Source organism: Eptesicus fuscus, chromosome 15 (assembly GCF_027574615.1).
Source record: "Eptesicus fuscus isolate TK198812 chromosome 15, DD_ASM_mEF_20220401, whole genome shotgun sequence".
NCBI classification, from domain to species: Eukaryota; Metazoa; Chordata; class Mammalia; order Chiroptera; family Vespertilionidae; genus Eptesicus; species Eptesicus fuscus.
The window spans coordinates 60,933,766-60,954,703 of record NC_072487.1 but is presented as its reverse complement, the minus strand read 5'-3'; the positions used below and the strand labels follow the sequence as shown (position 1 = coordinate 60,954,703).

Below are 20,938 nucleotides of genomic sequence, written 5' to 3'. Positions count from 1 at the left end.
GCCACCTGGAGTCTGGTCTAAAATGGCTTTGTCTAGGACCGCTAGGTGGTCCTTTATGTGGCCCTTCAGACTCCATCCGGCCAGCCTGGGTGTGTCCATGTGCTGGTAGAATTCCAAGAGGAAGAATGGAAGCTTGCAAAGCCCCTTGAAGCCTAGGCTCAGAACTGGGAAGGGAGGATGTGGGGTGTCTTGCGTGTAATCAGTCAACAGCCAAATCTGTCCTCAAAGCACATAAACCAAAATACGCCTCAGTCTCTGTATGAGATAGAAGCCAGTGGGATTCTTGTCCTCAGGCCCCATGAACTCGTGGGATTGTCACAGAAAAGTGTAACATGCACTTGATGGTACTTGAGCTCTTCACAAGCCTCCGTAAAGGGATTTCAGAAAAGCTCTAAAAGTGCTGTCACTTCAACATGGAATTCACTTCATTGATATTTGTAATTTTACCTCCTCTAGCTTTCTTTACCAGAGGCTCTTGATATTTTAAATATTTTCTTAGAAAGGCAAGACGATCAATGCAGGATTTGTGTGTCCTTCATTATATTTTAGGAAATACCTAGTATTTAGAAGTAGTATATAGTTTTTCTATGATAGCATTTTGTCTGTTCTTTTTTTTTTTTTTTTAACCTAAAAAGCAACATGATTTTTTTTATAAGTCGCAGCTCTTCCATGATTTGATGTTTGGGAAAAATGTATTCCCGTGGAAATTAAGATGCACCAGGAACACAGTAGGTTTACTTTATACTGTACCATGTGGTCTGTCATTGCTTGGGTCATGTGAACATTGCTCTGACATTTGGGAGGTCGGCCTTCTGCCACACAGAAGCGCGGTCCTCCCCTGTCTACCTGACCTGCTTTCTCTTTCTTCTTCTCCTCCGAGGCCGTTTCCTCTTGTGCTCTTCTTTTCCTCTCTTTAATCTTGCTGCCCCTCTTCTTCCTTCCCTCAATTTCCCCTCCCTTCCCTGGGCCTGATCCCAGCTGGCAGACACATCCTTCCTGGGTCCACCATCCTTCCCCCCTCTGGCAAAGTCACTCCTATCTTGGCCCTGCTGCCACTCGACCCAGCAGGATTTCTCATTTAGGCTGAAAAAAAGGGGGGAAATCAGCCTAACTGCCTCTGAGTTGGCAATATGCCTCCCCTTGAATCTTCCCACACTTCCATCAACAGCCCTGCTTGGCACTGTCCCCAACACCCCTGCTTTCTTCCTCCCAACCTCGCCCACCAGACACAGGCAGAAGCGCTCATTTTCTTGCTCCGGGCTGTAGTCAGCATGTCTGCCTTCCGTGTGGTCCCAGGCTGGACTGCTCCCTGCCAACAAGCCACTGCCGAATGGCCGCCCAGCAGCCTCAGCCACGCTGGGCGGCAGCCCCCTCTGCTCCACGGCTCTGTAATCTTGCATCCCAGGGGAGCAGCTGCAGGAAGAGAGGGGGTGGCTCACAAACCCACTGCCCCCAATTACCCAAGTAGCTGTGGCTGTTGCCAGTCGTACATTCCCGGCCGAAAGACACAGCAGTCTGTAAAATGTGAGGGGCAGGCCTGTCAGTAGAGCCTCAGTAGAGGGCACAGGAGCACTTTTACTGCTGCTTCTAGCCAAGGACACCAAGCACAGAAGGAATCGTTTATCCACCCCTTTTTTAAATTAGTAAGTAAGCCTCAGCTTCATACTTTCTCCCATGCAATGTATAAACTAGACATAGTTGCATCGAAATAAATGTGCATATTGTCATCTTCAGTATTCATCCCCAAGATATTAGGAAAAGTGGTATCGGAACTCCTAGATGTGCGTGGTGACTGTGTAGAGTTGCAGGAGGCAGGGCTCATCCAGGGCTTCTCCTGCATGCCAGAAACTAAGAAAAATAAACAAAGTTGCCAGGAACTAAGAAAAACAAATAAAGTATGTCCTCCCTATGTCATGAAAGACTCATGACCAAGCTCTTTTCTTCCAGAAAGACAGAAAGAAATATTAGCTTGAAATCATACAGTACTGAAAACCTGGAAGCCGTGAGCCCCTTTAAAATCTATGCAGTTGACAGATGTTATGGAGTCCCTTCTCCATGCCAAGTCCACGCAGGGTTTAAATGGTGAGCAGACAAATGAACTTGTAAATGCAAACTGTGATGTATGCTAGTAAGTAAAAATGCTCATGGTATGAAGAGGGGCCTACAGGGAAGGATAGACTAAGATCATGCCTTCTAAGCTAAGATCTGAAGGATGACTAGACCGTAGCTATTTATTGCTGAAGGAGAGAATGTTACCTTTCATTTGGAATAGTTGGAATTCTGAGTATTTATCCTTATTGTAGAAACGATGCCTTTCAGAAGCAAATCATTCCTCTTGAGAGCCAAAAGAAACCTTTGAGATTATCTACTCTAAACCCCTCATTCTGCAAGAGGAAATTGAGGTCTCAGAAAATATGAGTATTTCCCTCAAGATGGCATATCCGGCCATCAGCAGGACCTGGGAAGGATCCCAGGACACTTTTTTCTAAAGTCCTATGTTATTTCCAAGATAACATACCACTTATTTTGCAGTTTTGAAAATAGCTTCTTGTATACATTGCTTTTCCATAGACACTGAACTGTGCTTGAAGTGTTTAAAAACAAAGAAGACCTGGCTCAAATGCAGCCTCTGCTGATTACAAACTATGTGGCTTTGGATGATTAATTTCTTCTGATTCTCAGTTTCTTTTGTAAAATGTGCTAAATAATGGTGTAGTTTTACATACACACGCGCGCGCGCACACTCATGTATATATACAGATATCTGTGTACATAGAAGTATATAGATATGTGTGTGCATATACAGGGTGGGCAAAAGTAGGTTATAGTTGTGAGTATGCAAAACAGAATTTATTCTTTAAAAATTTGTTATTTATTGGTTTTAAAGAGAGAGGAAAAGAGAGAAAGCTTATAAAACATTGATTTGTTGTTCCATTTATTTATGCATTAATTGGTTGATTCTTGTATATTGCTCTGACCTGGATTGAACCCACAACCTTGGTGTATCAGGAAGATGCTCTAACCAACTGAGCTATCTGGCCAGGGCCAGAGTTTATACTCTTATTATTATTTATTAATTATTGTAATATTTACCTATAAATCTACTTTTTATTACCCTATATATACACATTATATGTATATAAAGACACATATATATATATATATATATATATATATACATATATATATATATAAAATTATGTAATTTAGAGAATATATACTTAGAGTGCTTTTGGATAATATCTGGCATATCAATTCTCAATGGTAGCTTTTAATCATTGTGAAATAATATAAATATAAGAAAGCTGATAGGTGAACCTTAAGATAATTATCTCAAGAATGAGATACTTGAAGATAGCTGACACCATATATTTTGTAAATTTTACTTTTTTTTTATCCTCACCTGAGGATATTTTTCCATTGATTTTTATTTTATTTTATTTTAAATTCTTTATTGTTTAAAGTTTTTTATGTTTATTTTATTTATTTACTTATTTATTTATTTTTATTTTTTTTTTATTGATTAAGGTATTACATATGTGTCCTTATCCCCTGATTGCCCCCAACCCCCCACACACACACTCATGCCCTTACCCCTCTGGTGTCTGTGTCCATTGGTTAGGCTTATATGCATGCATACATGTCCTTTGGTTGATCTCTCCCCCTTCCCTCCCCTCCCCTACCTTCCCTCTGAGGTTTGATGGTCTGATTGATGGTTCTCTGTCTCTGGATCTGTTTTTGTTCATCAGTTTATGTTGTTCATTATATTCCACAAATGAGTGAGATCATGTGATATTTATCTTTCTCTGACTTGCTTATTTCGCTTAGCATAATGCTCTCCAGTTCCATCCATGCTGTTGCAAATGGTAAAAGTATTACTCATATCTCCTTTTTCCCCTTTCCATTGGTTTTTAGAGTGAGTGGAAGAGAGAGGGAGAGACAGAGAAAAATATCGATGTGAAAGAAACACATCTATTGGTTGCCTTCTGCACACGCCCAACCAGGGCCCAGGCCAGGGAGGAGCCTGCCATAGGAATCAAACCTGGGACCCTTTGGTCCGAAGTCCAATGCTCTATCCACTGAGCCAAACTGGCTAGGGTATAAATTTTACTTTTCTAAGCTAGACTAGCAGTTGTGCTCTGGGGAGGAGAAGGGAGAACTGTGCATGCAGGTGAATACCATCAAGAAACCTTGCACCTACTAAAGGTGACCTGATGAGTATCCAATGAAAATCAAGAACACCGAGAAAAGGCAGTGAGATAATGTGCCATTGGATGTTGAAAAAAAGTAGACTGTTTACCTTGATTAGGGGAAAAGTATATGCTGAGGCAAATTGTATTTGTTAATGACTTTTACAGAAGAGTAGAATACTAGAGCTAGCTATAAGGATTTCTCATCATTCTGGGAGACTAGTAAACTCTATTTCATGACCATATAGGAAATTTGACAGAAATAGAATTAAGGTTTTCTAATTCCTAGTCTGGAGTCCTTTCTTTACACTAGACTACTTCGAAGGGTGCCTGGGAGACTTAAGTAAAGCTGATCACCATAATGTTCTGGGGCAGTGGTCGGCAAACTCATTAGTCAATAGAGCCAAATATCAACAGTACAGCGATTGAAATTTCTTTTGAGAGCCAAATTTTTAAACTTAAACTTCTTCTAACGCCACTTCTTCAAAATAGACTCGCCCAGGCCGTGGTATATTGTGGAAGAGCCACACTCAAGGGGCCAAAGAGCCGCATGTGGCTCGCGAGCCACGGTTTGCCGACCACAGTTCTGGGGATTGGCAACCTGGGTTACACAGGTACTCCCAATCCTGTCCAAAGCAGTGGCTTTACTTGAAATGGCCTGAGCATCATCATCATCACAGGAAGTAGCTGCTCATGGACAAGACCCTGATGCACACACAAATTTTAATGATTGTGGATTTGTTCCATATCATGAACATCTTCACTTCAATGCAAGCCTGAAGATACTTGTTAGAAATTACTAACAAGTAATACTTAGCCAAAGAGTTCAATTTTGTAAGACATCAGTATGTTTGAACTGGTTTTTAATTTCCCTTGGCTCAAAACTTTTGAGTTGGTTTCAAAATAATCATGTTCTTTTAGCTGGTGGTCTTGAAGAGAGTGTGGTTAATAGGTTTTACAGAAGCAAGGATCATAGAATAAATAGATAATTCAAGGTAGAATGATGCTTTATTCATGTATGTGTCTTTTAAAAAATATATATTGATTTCAGAGAGGAAGGGAGAGGGAAAGAGAGATAGAAACATGAATTATGAGAGAGAATCATTGATTGCTGCCTCCTGCACAACCTCTACTGGGGATCGAGCCTGCAACCAGGCATGTGCCCTGACCAGGAATGGAACTGTAACTTTCTGTATCATAGATCAATGTTCAACCACTGAGCCATGCTGGCAGGGCTGTTCGTGTATGTCTCAATCACTTATATAATGGCACTGATCATAGACACCATATTTGACAGAATATAACACTAAAAATATGCTAGGAAAAAGTTGTAATACTTAGAAAGCCACCCACCATGTGGTCCAGTCTAAGAGAGGCATTGCAATGAAAGAAATCCAGTTCAGCAACCAAGATAAACTTCAAAATAGTGTAAGTCCTTTACTTGTTTTTTTCTAACTCCATTTCTTAAAAATCTGCCTTTTCTCATCATTGTTTCCCTTAGAAACTGTAACTCTTTTGCACATATTTCTTCAAATTCACACACACACACACACACACACACACACACACACACGTACACATACACACTCGCCTCCCAAGCCTTAGCTCAAATCTATTGTCTGTGCTCTTTCTTCTTGATTTTATATCACTCCTTAGGGAATTAGAAATGGAGAAAGGCCAGGAACACTTGCATATCAATTTTTGTTGTTGTTTTAAATCAATGCTTTATAAAAGGCCTATGATTTAAAAAAGAAAATCCCACATAACTCAGTTTCATTTCCTGCAAATATTTTGTATGATTCAGAAATTGTGTGGGACTTTAATACTACATTAGAAAGTTTAAAGGGTTGAGAAAATATCTTTCTAGGATTAGTCATTTAACTTGAGCTAAGGGAAGATTACTGAAAAAGTATAGCATCTAATCAAAAGATGGTGCTTCCATTTCTAGCTCTAGTATTTTCTTCATCCTTCACATTTAACATAGGCTTTTGGACAGTGATGATGACGATAATGATGATGATGATAACTAATATTAAAATAGTGCTCACTCTATTCCAGATACTTTCCAAGCATTAATGTATATTAGCTTGTTTAATGTTCACAATAACTCTCTGGAGTATTGTTCCATTAGAGACAAGGAAAGTAAAAGTTTGAGGTTAAGTAACTTGTCCAGGGATATACAGCTATTAGAACTGGTTTATAAACCCAAATTGTCTGGCTCCAGAGTCTACAGTCTAGCCATAGAGATAGACATTCAACATATAAACACAATTAAAAATATAATTTCAAATTATATTAAGTATTAGTTTGACCCTTAGGAGATCATCAATATTTGATCCTTTTCAACCCATGAAATAGCACAGCGTCACATGGTTCAAACTAATACTAGGAAGGTAAAGAAGAAAATGAATTATATAAAATGCAAATCTGCTTAATGTTTTTCATTTGTGACTCATTCATAAAATAAACTTAAGCTCCTTAGCATGGAATAAAGGCTTTGCATGACTTGATCTCTCTTTACCCTTTGAGCTAAAAGCTGGAACTAGTTATAGCTTCCCCTAAATAACACATTGTTTCATTCCTCAGACCTTTTTTCATGCTTCTTCTGTCTCCTTTTCCCACCACACCAACTATTGTCTTTATTCCTAGTTCATCAGACTAGTGATTCTAACAGGCAGGGACTCTCTAGTTCATTTTGTATCCCCACTGCCTGCTTTCAGTGCCCATAGTAAGTGCTCAGGAAAAAGGGTTTGGTAAGACATCAACTTGAATATCAGAATCTTAGATGGACAAGAACTCATGGTTGAAATCTTAGGCCATTGCATGGTTTCCACCTCTGCCTTGTGAACCACAGGATCCCTAGCAAAAAGGCACATGGTAAGAAGTTTTTAAAAATGTATTTAATTCATTTAAATGTAAAATATTTACATGTGGTTTAACTTTGTCAACAGTAAGTCAAATGCAGTGAACCATGGATGCACTAGATTGGTCATTTTTAAATGGCTGGATCATCCCATCAGTTGTGAATAGTCTGAACTTCTGTTGTAAATCCAAGCGGTTGCAGCTGTTCTGAGTTTCCCCTGAAGGGATTTGAGAGACAGAGCATAGAGACAATAGGCATTTGAGGACACTGCTCTTTGCAGATATGGACTCCATTTCAGTGAGTTTGGAATAATTAGCAGATTGAAAATTATAGCTAGATGGGGGCCAAGGCTGAGGGCTAGATACAAGCCAAAGCCCCAGTTCTATTGTTTTTTATAAAAGGAGGATAACTAGGAAATAGAAACACTTGAATATTTACTTGGGAATATCTTATTATATATGTAAACATATGCAGATAAATCCGCACTCCCAGTCTACACACACACACACACACACACACACACACACACACACACACACAAACACTTTCCTTTCTAAGTATTATTATATAATTTCTTTGGAAAGAGAGAGAACAGAGAGCTCTAGAAATTCTTGAATGAAAACCAAAACATTTGGAAATCTTGTTCTCTGAGCAGAGTTTAGTTGATTTCCCCCCAAAACATCCCCAGAGGTGACTAATAATGGATTTGTAAGGTGTAAGGAATTTGTAGAATGTATTCCTACTTGCTTTTTATGAGGAAATATTGCTAGCATGTTGACATGGGTTTCCAACAACTTAAGGACCAGAATGGTTAACTGCTTCCTATAGGAGGCTAGTTTGCTCAGATATTACAGTCCTGGGAGTGTATTTTCCAGTCATCATGATTTTGTAACAGGAAAACACATAGAATTAGACCATAAATGTGAAATAACACTAAACTCCAAAGTCAGTCCATTGTATTTCTAAGCTTAGTTGTTGTGTTCTTCAGCTCTGTGACTTATATTTGGTACTTTCTTGTATTTCTCACTCTTTATTGAAGTTCTCATTGTGTTCACCTAGTCTGCTTCCAAGTTCTATGAACATCTGTATGACCATTCCTTTGAACTCTTTATCAGGTAAATTACTTATCTCCATTTCCTTAAGGTTTTTTTCCCTCAAGGTTATATCTTGTTACTTTGTTTGGAATCTATTCCTTGTTCCTTCGTTCTGCTCTCTGTGTTGGTCTCTGTGCAGTAGATAAAACAGCCACCTCTCCCAATCTTGAAGGAATGGCCTCCTGTAGGAGATGAACCATGATTCAACCTGACCTTGGTTCTTGGTTGTCTTTCAAACCTTTGTGATTCTGAAGGAGCCCATTTTATTTTTAATGTCTCCTAGGGGTTGAGGGTATACCAAGACCCTCAGGTAGAAGCTTTTGAAGTCTGCAAATATATACATTCCTATGGGACCATAAGCCTAAGAGCTAGGCAATGTGGAGGTCCCCCCTAGGCAGCAGTCATATATATTGGGGCTCCAGACAAATGTATAAGCTCCTTTCTGGGACATATCAGCTGTAGGGAGGTGGAGGGAGAGAGCAAAGATGGCATCCATCTGCCTTTGTTACCTGAGAGCACCTGCAGGCCCCTGGTTGTGTGCCAAGCCTGAAGCCTGCCCCCAGGCCAGAGCTCCAGGACAAACACATAGGAGGCCTCTTAAGCAGAAGGACTGTTTCAGTCTGCTGTCTGTGCAGTGCCCTGGGGTGGTAGCTTGCCTTGCTGACAACTGTCTCTCCAATTGTTACAGCCCCTTGGCACCAAAGCACACAGCTCCCTGCCCACTACAGCCAGGCGATCATGGGGTATCCCCTGGGCGGTAGCAGCAAAAACTGGGGCACCACATGTGTGTCAAAGCCTTCCTCAGGGAGATACTGGCCCTTTGGAGTGTGGCAAAGAGAGAGAGCATCTAGATGGTGTCTGCCAGGACAAAGAAGGGGGGAAAAAGCAAGATGGTGCCCGCAGGCTGAAGCGAGGCAGAGAGAGAGCATGAATATGCTGCCCACCTGCCCATGGCCCTTAGATGAACCATGTCATTCAACCCTGCCTTGGTTAGATGTCTGCCCCTCAGGCCCATGCCTTCAGGAGCAAATGAGCCTCATCCACATAAGTCTGGGCACCTCTGGACCGGCTGCCTCTGTGCTGAGCCCTGGTGCCGGTGAGTAGCCCTTTAAGAGACATTTCTCAGTTTGTTGTAGTCTTGTGGATGTTATGGGAGTTCATCTCTCAGGTGCAGGGCTTTCAGTTGGGGTGCCAAGTGTGGGGTTCAAAGCTTTTGCTCTTCAGGGAGAAGCTTTGGGTTTTGAGTTCCCACCCAAATGTGGGGCTCCACACCAGGGATGGGATTTAGGGTGAGACTGTGTCTCAGCCTCTTCTACCTGCTTCCACCTGGGCCTTCTTTTCTTTGCCTGATGCTCAGACAGTTTTTAGGTGTGTGTTTTTCAGAGGCAGTTGTTCCATATGAAGGTGTGTATTTGGTGTGTTCTTGGGAGGGGGTGACCCAAGATCTTCCTACATCGCCATCTTGAACTGAAACCTCCCAAAGTCAGAATACAGCGTTCTTTAGAAATACATACAGAAATTTACCCAATATTCTAAAATTGTCAAAATCAGTATTATGGCCAAATCCTGCTTATTACTGTAAAATTTTCCTTTTTTCTTCTTCTTTACCCCATCCCCACTATTGGTAACTCTTTCCAGTAATAATGAAAAGGACACACACGGCAAACATCATCTGCCAAATCAGTAGTCTTCAAGGGTCTCTGCTCATGTAACTCCTAAAAAAAAGTCGAAAACCCATGTACCCCTGAGCCATCTAAATTTTTTTTGGCAGGATTTTAAAAGGTGGCATCTCCATAGTACTGTTTTGACATTTTAAAATGAAACTATTTTATCACTTTGGAATGTACCCACTGAAATTAAAATGCCATAGCAAATTGGATTCCTTCTAGAAGTATGCATTTGTGAACAAGCGAGTTGTTTAAAACTTGGCATGGCTTCTTTTCTTAAATCTCTTCCATTCTACTTCCATCACATAATTCTATTTGAATGCAATATATGTTTATGTCTTAAAGCCTTTTATTGAACACAGCATTCTACTTCTCTGCTACAGAAATTGTAAATATAAATTGAAACTAATTTTTAAATTTTCTATGACAAAATTGCTATTAGACTGAGTTATTATTATAATTGTGATTTGTATATAATTTGTCAAAGTGTACATTTTGATACTTATTACACATAAAAATAAGATACTATTGGAGATTCATCTTTTAATGAGATGGATTACTAATTCATGTACCCATGGATTTTTTTTCTTTATTGATTAAGGTATTACATATGTGTCCTTATCCCCCCATTGACCCCCCCCACCCCCCTATTTATGACCTCAACCCCCTGGTGTCTGTGTCCATTGGTTAGGCTTATATGCATGCATATAAGTTCTTTGGTTGATCTCTCCCTCTTACCCCTCTTACCCCCACCCTCCCCTACCTTCCCTCTGAGGTTTGACGGTCTTATTGCTATTAGAATGAGAGCATACAGCATCAATTTTATTTCTATTTTTATAGGTTTTAGTGCTGACAAACTTCTTCATACAAATATGTAGATGGGACTTGAAACAGTCGTGTTAAACTGATGTCACTAAATTCTCTGAGTTCCTCCTGAGTTCCATGCCAAAAATAACATGAGTTATCTATCATCAAAAAAGTATTATAAATGATCTATTAAGTGATGATTCCCTTAGGTCCTTTTTCAATTTGATTGAAACTGAAGAATTGGAAAACTTATAGCTTGCAAAAGGAGTTGTTACCCAATCATTACAATCATTCACTTTCAAATTTCTGGAAAGTCCTCCAAAGAGACTTTAAAAGGACTTAATAAAAGACTACCCGTTACTATTCCACTTGGAAGCAGTTTGTTCAAATGAATCATGTTTGGGGGGAAATTAAAGTATTACAAGTTTTTATAAAAATTTACAATTCAACAAGTGTTGATTAAATTATTTTATGTATTTTTATCCAAATCTTGAATAGATTGCATCTTCGAGCTTCTTGGAGGACCTGCTTATTGTACCTTATTTAAAGAGAGGTGTGATTGGTTGGAGGTCAGGGATATTTTTTTATGCCTAAACACTGCTTTATGGACACCTTGATACATGGAACAGAATATGATGAACAGTATACATGAGTATTAGAATGACTGGAGAGGTATATTCCTCCAACATAAATTTATAAATTGCTCTTCTTATTCATATATCAGTTTCAGTAAAATTTTACACTACTCTCCTTCAAATTATTCTTAGCAATATATAGATTTCTCATTATAAATGGGATTTCATTGCATTTTTTAAACAACGTTTTTCTATACAAATTTATTGATTTTTAAGTACTTACCTTGCCACCTTACAAATCTATATATATAAAAGCCTAAGTGACCATTACAACTGGTCAACTGAACGACCGGTTACTATGATGCGTACTGACCACCAGAGGGCAGACACTCAATGCAGGAGCTGCCCCCTGGTGGTCAGTGCACTCCCATTGCCAACCTCCCACGGCCCCGGGCCAGCCAACTTCCCATAGTCCCTCCCTCAGGCTGGCCAGCCCCAATCGGCCCAGATCACTGGCCAGGCCGAGGGACCCCACCCGTGCACAAATTCATGCACTGGGCCTCTAGTCTGTCTTATAACATTTTCCATAGTTAATGACTTATTTTCATTTAACTGCTTCCATAATTTAACAAAATTTACAAATATCAGGTAACAGAAAATTTCCCAACCACTAACATTATGCTACGTATAGTATAGTAGTACTGGTTTACTTTACATATTTATTAAATAATTACTTAAGTCTAAAAATCCATAATACCCTGGAATGCTATCTTGCATTGTTACATGAATTGAAACACTACCCCACACCCTCAATCATCAACACATGCAAATAGCTTTACACAGGTGCACATACACACACACAAATACCATGGGTTTAGGGCTAAATGTCAAAAATAATCTCAGTAACTAGAGAACATGAAAAAAAGAAATGTGTGATTAGCCACTTCCTATTGCTGAACGCGGCCTTCCAGATGGCTGCCTTTGATTCTAAGCCAGTGCTTCTCAGGGTCAGTAGACTTGTTCACCTTTGCTTCTCCAAAAAAGGAGTGGAAAATTCCCAGGAAGTTGGGAACCAAGCAGAGTTTCCATATGCTGTGTTCTGGTATCTAAACATGCACTTTGCTTTATATATTTACTTATTCATTCACTCAAAATTTATTAATGCTTACTCCAAGTCCATGTGCTGTGTAGTGGAGGCATAAAAAAAATACCCCAGTCCCCAAGAGGCAGTTTCTATCTCTTGACTATTTCTGAAATACTTAGAAATTGTGCTTCTTTGCCTTTTGCTTTTTGTTTTTCATTACACCTTTTCTTTTGAGATCATTATAGTGTCACAAGTAGTAAGAAATAATACAGAGAGATCCCCTATGTCATTTTTCTAGTTTCTCCCAAAGCTAACATCTTGCAAAACTATAGTGTAATATCCCAACCAGGATATTGTCATTGATGCAGGCAAGATACAGAATGGCCCCATCACCACAAGGACCCCCTTTCCTCCTACTCCTAGTGGTCCCCTTTACCTCTTGCAACCGCTAATCTATTCTCCATTTCCATAATTTTGGAGAACTTTAAGATGTTATGTAAACATTCCTCTAAGCAGAGGAAGAGGAATGAAGAACACTGCCTTGTTTTCTGCCAGGTTCCTCATTTTGCCCCCATTGATAAGTATGTGTATCCGGGGTCCTCATTACCACTGGATGTGGATGGAAGTTCTGGCTCCTTGCTAAGCTGCCACTGACAGCATCCTGGCTGGGAGGGATAGGAGGGCCTCTTTGTGGCTCCTCACATGGCCTCCACTAACACTGCAAGGCGGTGACCTCTTTGCTGGTTGGTGGTGGAAGTCCTGACTCTCCTACCATAACACCACTAAGGTGGGACCCCTTGTTACTTCTGGGTGAGCGTGGAAGTGAGACACAATCCTCACCCCTATGGTCTCCGTTAGCATAAAGGACCCCTCTGTCTACTTAATATTCTCTGATAGCACTCGGGCAGAGTCCCTGGGGTGCTCACTAGAGCTTTACAAGAGTAGAAGTCTAGGTTCCACTTAGCCTCTGCCTGGTATGGCTGAGGTTGGACCACAGTTTTTCTGTGGTGTTTAGCTAGAGGAGAAGAGTTCAGTGGTTATTGTCTAAATGTGTTCTATCTTGCGAGGCTGCTATTTTCTTTGCCTTTTGTTGTTTGATTTTTGGGGTGTTTTCCCCATTCCCATTCATGCTTTGGGATTGCCAACTTATTCTCTGAGTCTGGGATATGCAAGGAAGAAGGAAGCTCAAGGAGCACACCATCATGAAGGTTCTTGGATCTCTACTTCCCTCACCGGTCTGCCTTCTTTTATGCCACTTTCTATTTATTTTATATATAATGTATAGGGCTTTTAGTTGTACTTAGTAGGAAGACTAAGAAAAGTTTATCTATTTCATCTTTCTGAGAACAGACTCCTCTGCTTTTGTGTGCACCATTTCTTCTCCGTGGACAGGTTTTTCCTGGTGCTATCAATCCAACAGCGACACTGCTCTGTGTGCGTTAATTAGGAATAGCCTTTGTGGAAGCATAGTGATCTCCATTTATCACATATCTTATGTCCCATGATGACTTTTGTAAGAATTATGGAGGAAAGCATAAACACAATTAAGCAAAAACATTACTTAATCCTAGCTCAAAGTTCTTAAATCATCCTTATCTGTAGGGATATATGGGAGTGAGTGAAGCATACCATGTGCTTGAAAATGAAAAATTATAACCTTCAAAATATTTCTCCAGAAAGTATCCAAAATGATCTTGACACACACCCTAAATGAAAACATTGTCATTGTTCTTATTGTTTTAAGGATAAACTTGAAGCTTTTGAATGTGACGTCTGGCACTCACTGACTTTTCTAGGCTCACTCCTCTGCACTCCAGCCAGAGTGAACTCTTATTTTTTCAAGCGTTCTCTCTCTTGCCTTTGGGTCTACACATATTGATCCCTCAGCCTGGAATGTCATCACCCTGCTTCTACACCTCCCTTCACTTCTATTCATTGTTCTGGTCTCACCTCTGAAATCATAATGATCAAAAAGAGCTTACCTGATCACCTGCACCTGCCTCAAATCTAGATAACATCCCTCTTATCTGTTGTCATATAACATGGTACTTTCTTTTTAATTATCTATTTAAGATTAGAATGGCGGTAAGGGTACAGACAAAGTTCTATCTTATTCTTCTCTGTATCCTTATTACCCCTTTACCTGTCACATCCTTTTCATCCCTACAGAGGGTCATGAAATTTTAGTTTTACAACTACTTAGATACAAACATAATCATCCATGTTGTCGTGATGGAAAATCCAATTCTCCAATTGGTTACACAACTTGGAGAAGGTAAGACAGTGTCAGAGCTAGTAATAATTAGCAGAATTCCCATCTGATGATTCTCACTTGATCCTTAGACCACACCGTACTTGAATGGATGAAAGGGGAGAAAGGTGGTGGCCTGGTAAAATTTAATATGTTGAAAGCATTACAGTTGCCAAAGGAAAATAATTGCAATTTTATTTATACACACATTATTCAGAAAATAATCCAAACATTTTAATATGGGAATATGGGAGGAAAAAAATTACTAGCTGAGTGGAGTACTTCAAGGTGCAATAGATTAGACCACACAGAATGGATCATTTTGAATAGCTTTTATGGACACTACAAAAGGAAGTAATTTAAATATGTTTGTTGGCTCCTTTAACTATTTTTCAAAGATCTTTTAGGTACTTTGGAAAATATGATTGCTGTATAGTACTTGCTTTAAAAGTAGCTTATTATGAAGAAGAAAAAAAGCTGTGATTACTAGAAAGAAGTCAGAATGTGTGTCATGAACTAAGAACTGTGGTTAATCCAATTCTAAGCAACTGATGTTAAACAAAAATTAAAGTGATGTGGAATATATGATATACAGAATGCTATAACTGTTCAAAAATATTGACATTTAGTTATGGAGGTGATGAGATTTGAACTGAGCTTGAAAGATAGAATTTGGACAGTTAGAAATGGGGTGTAGTATTGTGGAGAAAGGAAAGTGCAGACTTGTGATGGGGACTAGAGGTAGTTTCTATAAATGGAAAAACAGGCTAATATATGAACATGATGGTATTGGGGGCAAGAAAGGAAAGGGGTAGGGACCAGACTGTGCTGGGACTTAAATTCTGGGTTACAGAGATGGCCTTTGGTTAATGGGCAACTGCAAACCATTGAAGATGTTTGAGCAGGAAAGTGGCATGATGAGAGCCTTGTTATAGGAAATGTAATTGGGCATCTGTGGCCAGAAAAACAAGAGGTTGTAGGTATGGAGGTTACAGAATTAATCAAGTCATAAAATAATGTTTTAAATTAGTGTAGCAACAAAGGACATGGAAAACAGCAACTGATAGTATCCACATTTCCAAACCCCCAAAGGCCTTAAAGTCTTACGGAAGTGAGGTGGAGGCGATGAGGAAAGGAAATACCAAAGGCAACTAAGGCCTGAGATTTTACTCATAACTTACCACTCTTTATTTTATTTTTAAATTATTTTAAAATATATTTTTATTGATTTCGGAGAGGAAAGAGAGAGAGAGAGAAAGAAAGAGGTCAATGAGGAGAGAGAGCTGACTTCTGTATGTTCCCTACCAGGAATCAAGCCCACAACTCAGGCTTGTATGTGCCCCAACTAGGAATCAAACAGTGACCTGCTGGTTCTTAGGTCAATGCTCAACCATTGAGCCACACAGGCTGGGTATAACTTACCACTCTTTAAATTAAGACCCACAGGGAAACAAATGTGTCAACACCGAACTATACTGACTGCTAAGTTCAAATGTTATTAGGTCCAATGTGCAGCAGTTTTCTTGTTCCTTCGGACAGGCTGATATTCAGCAGATATGCATCAGCACAGTTGTAAAAGTTGATACAATATTGAAATACTTACGTACTGGTGGGTAAAGAGCTGCTGCCCTGAGCCCCTTGAATGCCCCTTTACTGACCCAACCCCTTTTCTAGGTTCATTGGCAGTCCAGTGCATTTGGCAGATAGGCGGGCTTGCAGAACTCTGCTTAATGTCACCACTATGTCTGTTTCTCATTGATCAAAGGTCGTGCCATTCTGGGCTGTAACACTCTGAATATTACTCCTACCATGTTGGAAGTTTTCTCCCATAAGGCTCTCAGGTCCTTTTTGCAAATAAACTTTTGTTGGGCCTCCACACGTCTGAATCTTCACTCTGGGTTTAAGTAGAAATGCTGTTACCCTGAAATTCACAGGACTTCACGTTTAAATCATGATCAATTGGTAGTTTTAAAAACTGTAATGCCCAGTGCTAATGAGAGTACAGTAAAACGTGTACTTTTATTCCTGGTGATGGGAATGTAAAATAATATGAGAATGAGCTATTGAGTTTAAAATTTTTTTCGTGTATTAATTCTTAACATATGACAGTTAACTGCTGATGCATCTTCTTTTAGACACAGTCTTCTGAGGGTTTTGGTTTTTGGTTTTTGATAGACTCATCCTAATCCATCAGTAATCTTTCTAGTCTGAGCAGGTGTTTAGGTTTGCAACATGGTGTCCTGCAGCTAGGGCCATTTGCTGCTATGGCACCACACAGTTGCTCAGATTCACAGTTTTCTTCCAGTAGTCTGTATTCCAGCCAAATGAGCTAAGCAATCTCAGGCTGATTGGCAGGATGCTAATTCATTTCACACAGATTTGGATATGCAGAATCCAGGGCAGTTACAAGTCTCCTCACCTAACTCATTCATGAAAATAGAAAGCATCTTGTCTGTCTAATAAAAAAACCAAAACCTCCTTGTATGTATGTCTAGGTTCTTGTCTCTTATACTCTTACTAGAGGCCCGATGCACGAAATTCACACAAGAGTAGGCCTTCCTTCCCCTGGCTGCCAGCACCGGCTTCCCTCCGGCACCCGGGACCCAGGCTTCCCTCGCAGCCCCAGCTTTGTCTGGAAGGTCGTCTTGAAGGACATCCGGTCTAATTAGAATATTGCGCTTTTATTATTTTAGATATTTGTGAACATATTGGCTCAGCTTTGGAGAAATTGTTTCTCTTCTAGTGCAGTGGATTCCTGTGCTCAAAATAGTGCCAGGGGGAAGGGAGATGGGGTGACTGGATAAAGAAGGTGAAGGGATTAGCTAAAGAACAAATATTCATAGCCCATGGACAGGGACAGTAGTGTGGTGAAGGCCAAGAGAAGGGGAGGCAGGGTGGGTGGAGGTGGGCAAAGGGGGTGGAAATGGCGGACATCTACAATAGTGTCAACATTAAAAAATTTTAATAAAAAAACAAACAAACAAAAATCCTAGCACAACTATTTGTAGGAACAGATTCCTTATTCAGAACAAATCCACAAGGTTGAGAAGCATAATATGGTAATAATAAAGAGCCTTTCTCTGGGGGCCCAGGAAGTTGCGTGGTGCCTTACTTAGGTATGCTAGGAACTAGGGCTTTTAAGTGGCACAACTCCTGGATACTTTTGTAATCTACATGAATGAGCACCCTTGGAGTTGTGTAGGGCACTGCCTAGAGGCAGCTGATGCCACTGGTCCTTTATGCAAGGAACAGAGGCTGTTAATATTTATAAAGATTTTTTAAAATAAATCTTAGATTATGAATAGGAAAGAATTTAATGAAATGTAAGTTATTGTATAATGTAATTAATATTAACTAAAATAGTCATTTAAGAAATTGATATTTAATGGGTAGGATAGATTACAGAGAATGAAGACTTCTTTGTATTTTACATGTTCCAAACTTATTGATGTTTTAATTTACTACCGCCAAAGAACTGAGTTATCAGTTGAAGAAAAACCTAATGTTAGCTTCAAGAATCACACTTCCAGTAATAGTAGCTGGTAACCGCCAAGATGTTTCTGAAAAGAGAAAGTGCTTATTTTAACAACAACAAAAACAGCAATTAAGAAATAATATTTGGTTCATTTCCAGGAAGGAAACATTTCATATTAAAAAGAAAAAAAACATACCCTAGCCATTTACCATCACTTGTGGAACTTGTTCAAACCGCAGTCTGTTTCATCTTTTCACTTTTGCCTGGTTTTAGATGAGGAATTTTTCCCTCTTGGGAATCAGAGAGTTTGATTGCACCTCTCCACCAGAATTGTGCAATGCCTTTAAATAGTTCTCAAATCTGTTTTCCATTATCATTATGAATTTCACAATATATTTCCAAATGTGCTTTTGTATATTTTTATCCAAAACACTGTTCTCCAGTGTTGTAAATTCTTGATTACTCAAAAGGTTTTGGAGAGTAAGAGTAAGATTAGTTCCTTTTTGTGTAATATTATTTTTAGATAAATTATAAAATCTGTAAACATAATCTGACTGCTAATATGGAAGGTATTTTTAACTTACTTTTCAGTCTTTTTCTATTTATAGAATCACCAAATGTTAGCATTGGAAATGTCATAGACATCACTAATTGTAACTTCTGTATTTTGTAGGAAAAGAAAACAAAGTCACTTGCCAGTGACCCACAGCTTGTTAGTGGGAGAGCCAAGATTGCAACTCAGTTGTCTTGACTCCAAGCCTAATGTTCTTTCATTCACCCTGTTGTTAGTTTCTCTGACTTCAGTCCTCCTTCCAACTAAACCCACCCTCCACCTTCCAACAGAGCTTGTTCTCCTGCCCTCCTTTGATTGATTGACTGCTGACTCAGGCTATGGGATGGGTAATGGTTGGGGTCAGAAAACTGGAAGACTGAACTTCCAAGAGCACGTTGGCCACTAAAAGAGAGAGACAAGTGCTTATGTTACATACAGTGTGACGTGTGCCAGAGCAGAGGTAAGGGTAACGTAGTCTGGGAAACAGACATAATGACTGATGAGTTTGATACTCTTCCATCACCTTTGTTTCTAATGCTTTCTGATATTTCTTCTATTTTCCTGTTTTTTACCTTTGTCCTTTTTTCCCCTCCCCCGATTTGGAGGTTATGCATTCTTTTTCTGTTCATGCTTATGTGTATTTTTATGTGCAAATTTGAAGCTATGATTTTCTTTCAGTTTTATCACCTTGATGTATATGAAAAGAAATGAGAACATCACCTTCTTCATCTTCTCACCCATCTCCGAGTTTCTCTCATATTTTAAACCTTTCTTCTTTATATTATACAAAGATGATTATTTTCTTTCTTGGAGCATATGCCCTTCTTTATAACAATGGGCTTTGTTTGGTATTCATTCTCACAGTTATGTTAGTAAGAGATTTGGCAATAGATTATATGTTCCACTAGTTGCTTAATCTCAAGCAATTTATTGTCATTTCCCCCATACCTGAGTTCTTTATTTTCAATCAGTGAAATACATCTTTATTTCCAGAAGTCATACATATCCTTGAATGTCTTTCTCTTTCCTCATATTTACCAATAACTTGTTCAGATATGCAATTGAGGGCTTATAATATTCTCCCCATGTAGCTGTATATCTTTTTCCTGGCATTTGTTTTTGTACAGGAAAAATGAAATATCAGTTTGACTGTCCCATTTGTAAGTAACTTGCTTTTCTTACCTAGATGTTTGTAATACTTTTCTTTATCCTGGATGTGAATCACTTTTTATTAATTTTGCCTGGAATTTGATGAGGTTTTTTTTTTCCTCTTAAGCTTCAGGTAAGGAATTAATAATTGCATTAATATCACAACTATTACTTCTCCTGAGTCTACTCAGTTCTGTTGTTCTGGAGCTTTACAGCTTCTTTTTACTGCATCCAATGACAATTTTAATTTTGCTGTTACAGTGTATATTTTCTTTTACATTTGTGCATTTACAACTTAATCATTTTCTCCTACAGCTGCTGATTTCTGTTTAAAGGAGACCATGTAGTTTTGCATCTTCTTGAGGGTCTACACAAATATTTACTGAACTTTTTCTAGAAAGAAATACTCAGTAATATGAATAATTCAATATTTAATAATATGCTTTGCAGCAATGTTCCCTTTCTGCTGAAGCATTTTGCATATTATCATTATAATTATTTTAAAATGTTTCTTATTCTTAAATAATAATAAGTTGATCTAATTCTAGAATTTTCTACTATATGTCATGCAAAAATATTATCTTCTGTTTTAAAATATAATCAAGAATTTTAGAATGTTATTTTTCTAATAATTAAACCTTGTCTCTCAATAATGATAATTTATATTTTTAGCATATTACAGTGGTTAAGACAGGAAACCTTGGTTTGAGGCACAGCACATGTAGTAGTAAAGAACATGCTCTTTGGGCCCTAGCTGGTTTGGCTCAGTGGATAGAGCGTTGGCCCTCGGACTGAAGTGTCCCAGGTTCAATTCTGCTCAGGGACATGTACCTCTCAATCCCCGGCCCTGATTGGGACTTTGTGGGAGGCAATCAATGAATGTGTCTCTTTCACATCGTTCTCTCTCGCTGTTTCTCTCTCTCCCTTCCACTCTAAAAATCAGATGAGGATTACCAAAAAAAAAAAAGAACATGACCTCTGGATCCAGATGATCTGGGTTCAAATTCCAACTCTTCCTCTTACTCAGTGTGCAACTTGGGCAGTGATTTAACCTCTTGGCGCCTTACTTTTCTCATCTATAAAAGGAGATTAATAACATTAGTTACTGCATAGGTCCTTAAGGAGATTAAAAAGATAATATGTAGAATAGTCCTTGGGACATAATAAATGTTGCATAAATAGTTTCTTTAAATTACAACTGCATCCTTTACTTCAATTTTATTGTAAACC

At 39.0% G+C, this 20,938-nt stretch overlaps 1 protein-coding gene and 1 long non-coding RNA gene across 2 annotated transcripts in view; one reads left to right on the top strand and one right to left on the bottom strand.

The window, feature by feature from the left end:
* The window catches only part of SVEP1 (sushi, von Willebrand factor type A, EGF and pentraxin domain containing 1), a 140,399-nt gene that overhangs the window by 24,065 nt on the left and 95,396 nt on the right, over positions 1-20,938 (top strand). The gene's annotated exons all lie outside the window — the stretch shown is intronic.
* LOC114231669 (uncharacterized) lies at positions 17,895-20,778 on the bottom strand. The gene is made up of 2 exons (XR_003617647.2): positions 20,685-20,778; positions 17,895-18,091 (listed from the first exon to the last, which is right to left on the bottom strand). It is a non-coding gene; the product is annotated as an uncharacterized LOC114231669 (long non-coding RNA).